Here is a 6,119-nt window from a genome sequence, read left to right as displayed (position 1 = left end):
CCCCCAGCCACAGGGTGGGGGATGGGCCGCTTTTCCCCTCCCCATGCTCAGCTTTTCCCCGGGTTCTTTCCCTGCTCCTTCCTAGCATGGAGGAAAGTGGCCTTTCCCTGCCTCGTGGCTAGCACTCCCTGCTGCAGCTGCTCACAGGGCATGCAGGGCTGTCCGGAGCAGGCACAGGCAGCCCCACATGAGCTGCGAGCAGCTGCAGCATGGGGCGCCGGCCACAGGGTGGGCAAAGCACTGCTTTTCCCCCCTCATGCTCAGCTCACCTTGTAACCTGGCCCCACTACCAGCCTGGGCCTCACACTGGCTCCGGGCTCTCCCGTTGGGGCTGCACATGGCGACAGCAGCTGTAGCTCCCCTGCTTGCCGCACTGGGCAGTGTTTGCCACCACCACCTGTGGGCTGCCCAGCGTGCTCCGGGCGAGCAGCAGCAGCCAACACTACCTGGCACAGCACGTGGGAGGTCCACAGCTGCTGCCACCATGCGCAGCCCTGACGGGCGAGCCCGGAACTGGCACAGAGCCCAGGCTGGCAGCGGGGGTGGGTTACATGCTGGTGCTGAGTGCGGGGAAAAGCGGCCCCTCACTCGGCCCATGCCCAGTGCCCTGCGCTGTAGCTGCTTGCAGCCCGCGTGGGGCTGCCTGTGCCTGTCCTGTGTGGTCTGCAAGTGACTGCAGCAGAGAGTACCAGCCATGGGGCAGGTGAGGCGCTGCTTTTCCCCATGTTCAGCACCAGCTTCTTCCCTACTGGTGAGCAGTGGGTCGGGGCTGTGCGCTGAGCCCTCCCTGTACTGCAGGGCTGAGGCGCACTGGGAGTGGGCAGGGAGCCAGTGGATACACAGGGCCCACAGCAGTGTCCTGGGGCCAGTGCCGGTGGGGCCCAGAGCAGGGTGGCAGGAGCGTGGGGTCCCAGCTGGCACAGGCTCTATGGAGCCTGGCCAGGTCCCCCCTCTCCCTGCTGGTGCAGCCCAGCCCGGCTCCACAGACCCCTGCCAGCCTATGCCCCATGTTGTACCCCACCAGTGCTGGCCCTAGGACATGGGACCAGTGTCCCAATGTCTTGGTACCAAAGACATTGGGACATTGGTCCCAAAATGGTGACCAGGGGGCAGGGCACCTATCAAGGGGCAGGGCTACTCATGCGGCCCTCGACAGCTTGCCAAAACTAGGTAAGCCACCCAAAATAATTGCCCACCCCTGATGTACATTCACAGATAATGGCTGACAAACCTGTTACAAACACCCATTCGTTTGTATGTGTTCAATTCTGACTTTGTATCTAGGATTTCCAGCATATTATTCTGAAAAAAGGCATTTTTTTTACTGGTTTTAGCATTGCTATGTAGATGCTTACTTAAGGTGTAAACAGATTAATAATTCTACTAGGATTAATCAGAGGGGTTGCTTATTATGGATCTGCTGATCCAGAGTAACTCTTTTATTACCACTCTTTTCCATGGCAGCTTTTCCCTGAATAAAACAACTGTTGAATTCCCAGGGTGGGTATCTACTTACCACAAGATAGAGCAGATGAATGAAACAGTTCTTACAGATTGGTTATTTCTATATAAACTTGATATAACCTGTTCAGCTCTCCAGACTGTGAGGTTTACATATTTTCTTGACCAAGGATCCCAGTTCAGTGAAGCATTTGAGTATGGACCCTAAAATATCCCACTTTAGAAAAAGTACCAGCAAGTATATTCTTTACCACTGAGTAAAAAAAACCCACAAAAGCAAGGAATGATATAAATGGATGAATCTGCGGCATAGAATCTGCTCTATGGAATATTTTGTCTCTGTCTGGACTAAACTAGAGCATCCAATCCCCTTCCCCCTCATGCAATAGCTAGTCAGAAAATGCATTGTGGGCATGTCTACATGTGCATTTATGCAGGCTTAAATTTACTGCACAGTAAGTGGGAATAGTCCAGCATCTACATGTGCATACATTAAAGTGCATGAACTCTGTGTGTGGACTGATTTGGGACTAAAGTTAGTCCCAAGTCAGTCCACATACACAGTGTTACTGTGCAGTAATGCATCTGCATGTGCATTACTGAGCAGTAGCTATTGAGGTGTAAATTTGATACTTGCATGATGCAGGTATCAAATTTACACTGAAGTCGGTGTAAGTCACCATATTTATTGCACAATATGGGTGTGCACATGTAGACACTCACCAGTAATTTCGCTTACTTCACATTAAGTGTGCATGTATAGACATGCTCCCCACACTAACAGCTAAATGTACAACGGAATTTAGAACATCATTAAGACTGCATTTGTCACAAAGCAAATTTGTATTGCTATCAGCTTGTAGTAGGCTCCTTGGACTTGTAGTTTGAGTGAAATCGCATTTTAGAAAACAGCATTAAGCTTCAGTCACACCAAAGTAAATGAACATTGGTTCCCTTATTTAAATGAGACTCTCTTTAGTATAAACTACACATGAATTTGCATGATTTTTATTATATGAGTAAGGAACTGTGACCACTGTGTTAAAGATTCTATAAAGAAATGGTTTTGTGGGAATTTGTTAGAAATCAACATTGCAATATGAAAGAAAGAATTTTATCACCGGGCTGCATTAGAAACCTTGATCACTTACCTTTTAAGAGCTATTAAGACATAAGTTGAGAGTTGTATTAATTCTTTAAGAAAAAGACATTGCAATTTACCTGGCCTTAACCGGATGATAATTGCTTATTCACTCAAGCAGTCATGTTTTAATCTACTGCTTAAATAAATAAAACAAGCAGGGAGCTGACCTGAAGACTTCAAGAATAATAGTCACAAATACTTGCACAATGTTTTACCACCAGATATTGGATAAGTGTACCACAAATATTTTTCTTTCATAATTCAGTCTACTCTTTCTTAGTTTAGTTATTTGCCAAAGAGGTTATATGCAAATATTTTTCATCCACATCCAATAAATTATTTGCAAACATTAGTCTTGATTTTGCATAAAGATAGTTAGCTGTGTTAGTCTGAAGAAAGGTCTGAGATAGGGTAGGATGGCACCTTAGAGACTAACTGGTTCAGAGAGACATAAGCTTTTGTAGGCAACAGCTTACTTCATCAGATGGTAACAGGTCTAGCAAACTAGGTTGTTGCCTATGAAAGCTCATGCTTCTGTGAACCAGTTAGTCTCTAGTGCCACCCTGTCCTAGCTTCTACCTATCCTTAATTTTGATAAGAATAGGTACATATGTTTAACTAACATTTAATTAATTAATCTCTGATAGCAAATTTAAAAAAAACATTGAAAACAGAAAAAAAAAATTTGAAGTTGAAAAAATGTAGGCAATTTTTTTTCCAGAAAATGATTCCCAATTTTTAAGGCGCTCTAACTGCATGCTACATTGTTACATGTATGTAACTTTCATACATACAGATGACTTTGCAATTATATGTAATGTGTTTCAGGTTGTTTTCTGCCAAGTCTTACATTGTCATTGAGGGTGCAATGCAAAGCCAGTAGTGAGTCAGTTGAATTAGTACCATGATCTTCATTAGGCTTCATTAGGTGCAAAATGCTTATCTCTGTAATACTTTGAACTAAGGTTAGTTGTGTTTTGCATGGAAAGAACCATACACGCAGATTGCATTATATCAATCATGATGTCAGGAGAAAACAAATTGAATACACTTTGTACTATTACAGCCAAGGCCCAGTGACCAGGTGACCACACTATGGCAGTGGGACCCTGGATAGGATAGCTGGTATCAGAGCAGAGACGGTTATACAAGCCATATATCCATAAAAGAAAATTCACCTATGAATTATAAATGTCTGTTGCTTTAAAAGATAGGAAAACTGACACTTTAGATATTGGAGCTTGCATTTGGTTAAAAATCTTTTCTGTCTATATCTCAGAAGTAATGTATGCCCCTTGTTACACTAGAACTTGCCTTTGTCAAAGCATAGAGTAACCATTAGAGTAAAAGTCCCTGTCAATTGCCAAAGGATTGTGTTAGATCTCTGCCTGGGCAATGCTGCATACCGAGTTCAACAGTCACGTATTTATTTTTTAAAAAGAGCCTGTTTTTCTCCTGACCAGATATAACTTGTTAATTTGTTCTTTTAAGCACAACGTGTTTCATTTTCAGCAGCTGTGTCCCATTCTGTTTCTCCTTTTCTTGGAGGATGCAGAGAAATGCAGTATATACACATGAAGGTGAAGAATGCGGTAGTGAATAAACAGCCAACTCCAAATTAATGTATTTTTTTAGCACCCGTATGTTTGCATGTAAAGATGAAGAATAAACTGAGTCTTTGTTTACTCCCGTATAATCCACAGAATCCTTGTATCTGTGGACAAATTTAGTGCCTCTCAACGTAAAACTTTCAGGGGCTAAAGGGAAAAGAGAAAGAAAGAAAATCTTTCCATGAAGAGACAAGGATCTCTGGGAGCATCTTCATGGAGTTCTGTGGCTCTAAGCCCCAACCCGATCCTGCCTCATAGTCCCATTAGATGATCCTTCCAGCACAGGGCAGTCTGGCGATCACCTGCCCAGTGTCTGTCCTCTCCATTCCCCCTAGAACGTGACCCTAGAGGGCATCTTCCATGGAGTCCTGAGAAGAGGGATGGTGCAAAAACACAGAGAGTCTCATTCACTGCTGCACAGGAAGATCTAAGCCTTGAATCTAAGTATTGAATGTGGTTGTGTAATTGGGAGGGAGAGTGTTAAGAAAAGTGTTATTCAACTGAAATATCATTGAGGTCTGTCATTGTCAGTATGTTTCAGCTTCAGCTTACTTAAAAAGAGCTCTGAGTTTAAGGATCCATCAACCTTTGATTTGAATGAATCATTGGCTGCTATTTCTGGAAAAATCCTCTAGATACACAGGCATTAATATGGTCTATTGCCATTCTGATTTACTGGCCCTGAACAGATTGTAAACTTGAACTAATGCATGGTCTAACCATATGTAATGCATGATAGCATGTTATATATTATTTTATTCTTTTTTATACTGTAAGAATAATGGAAATTGTGTGCAGACTTGTTTTCAGTAATGGTAGCTTTCTCTCTCTCTCATATTATATGGTGTTGAAATGTAATGTTTTGCTTCAAGTATGTACCAGTGCCATTAGCAGACTGCGGCATATAAACTCTTGAAACCAGTCAGGAAACATTTACTAAACTTGACATTTTTCACTTGAATATCAGAAATAGTTAATCCTTTTTTTTTGTGAACTTACCCTAGGGCTCAGCTATCATTTCTGTGCCCTGCTATAAGGAAAACCCACATTTGGGTAAAACCTCAGGACTGACTGTCTTGCCAGTGTCAAATAAATTATGTTGTTGGGGCAGCATTCTCAAATGTTTGACATCTGTGGGAGTACCTTCTTTTTTGCATGATTTCCACATGTGACAGGATAGATGTGGTAGCTGCACAGTTTGTTCATGTTGATGCTCCTGATAATAGCATTTCTGAGGCTGGAGAAAACTTTTCATATGCTCCCAATTATAATGGCTACTCATGTGTCCTTTCCTTAGCATGTGAACACACACACACACACACACACACACACACACACACACACGGAGTTGACATGGAGTTGACAGATCAAGAAGCCTTTTTTCCATACAGAAACAAATCGGACTGAGGAAAATTAGTACTCCCTACAGCAGCGATTCTCAACCCTTTTAGAAATGAGGCACTCCTCATTTGGCTCAAGGCACCCCTCCAGGACTTATACGCATTGGGCAGCACCCAATTTCAAATGCTTTTTATTACAGTGCCCCTTCCTGGAGAGGGGCTGGGCAGTGGGAGCAGGACAGCTGCTGGCCAGGAACGAGCCTAAGCCTGTATTTATCTTCTCCCAATTGCTTCTCTCCTCACACCTCACAGCACCCTTCAAAAGACCTCTCTGCACCCCAGGGTGCCTCAGCACCCTAGTTGAGAATCAGTGCCCTATAAAGGGAACTACTAAATACAAAACTCTTTATTGCTTTCATCAATGACCTGGCATATTCTCAAAGTGACTGACTTAAACATACTACAGCAGTGAAGCTCAAGCTTTTAGAGTGGGAGACCAGGCCCCGCGGGAGCAGAAGGGGTGAGAGAGAGAAGGGGAAAGGAAGTGGCTGGCAATGCCAGAGG

The sequence above is a fragment of the Alligator sinensis genome, unplaced genomic scaffold, assembly GCF_000455745.1.
Source record: "Alligator sinensis unplaced genomic scaffold, ASM45574v1 scaffold853_1, whole genome shotgun sequence".
In the NCBI taxonomy this organism is placed as follows: domain Eukaryota; kingdom Metazoa; phylum Chordata; order Crocodylia; family Alligatoridae; genus Alligator; species Alligator sinensis.
Note: the sequence above shows the minus strand (reverse complement) of the source record.